Source organism: Lactuca serriola, chromosome 5 (genome assembly GCF_051521515.1).
Source record: "Lactuca serriola cultivar US96UC23 chromosome 5, Lser_US96UC23_V15, whole genome shotgun sequence".
Taxonomy (NCBI): domain Eukaryota; kingdom Viridiplantae; phylum Streptophyta; class Magnoliopsida; order Asterales; family Asteraceae; genus Lactuca; species Lactuca serriola.
The window spans coordinates 224521755-224522771 of NC_136412.1; positions in this window are offsets into that span (position 1 = coordinate 224521755).

Genomic DNA, 1017 nt, shown 5'->3' on the forward strand with positions numbered 1-1017 from the left:
AATTCTTACCTTATTTTGTAACTATCACATAATTACAATTCAGCCCTTTTAGTTTAATTAATTACACTTGATCACAAAATTAATTCTTAATTAATTATTGACCAATATTAATTAAACAAATATGATTTCTACTTTAATATATTATTCTTATAACATATTAATAAATCATAATAACCTCTCTCTTAATTTATTTCTCCAATCAAGTTGCTTTGGTAAAGGCAACCCAAAAGGACCATGCACCATCGGGTCAAGTACATACCAAAAATAGTTATGGACTTAGACACTAATCCAACAATATATTCTCTATCCTTACCAACGATCATACCACCATCCACTCACTATTGTCACCAATACCATTAGAATAGGTATGTACCATCCTCGTATCCCATTTTCTCCCCCCCCCCCCTCTCTCTCTCTCTCTCTCTCTCTATATATATATATATATATATATATATATATATATATATATATATATATTCTTTTCATTACATCACCATTTTCATATTCTATTTTAGTTAAATCTATATGACCAAAAATCATTATTAAGTGATATTGCTAATAATATATGATCCTATAGAGTCCCACACTTATCAAGTTCGCACATTTTGTATATTTATTATTAATATGATTATTAATAAATAATATCAATTCTCGTATTTAATTAGGGAATAATTATTGTTTTTTGAAAATAACAATTAAAAGAGAGTATAACTAGTTATTATATAATATGACATGATTTAATAAGTCATGTACAAAGTTTTGGACTAGTTGAATACTTTTGTCTTTTACCTAAAGACAAATATATCTTATAAACTTGGAGTTTATAAAATTTAAAGAATCCTTCTACTTTACTAGTTAGACAATTTTTTGTCTTCTTTGAAGGCATGACCTAAATTATTATTATAAGAAGAAAGGTTGCTTGTCAACTTTCTTATTATGTCCCCCATGCTTCTTAAAGGCTTCCAATACTTTATTTTATTATAATATAAATGTATGTCTTGCATAGGATTATAAAAA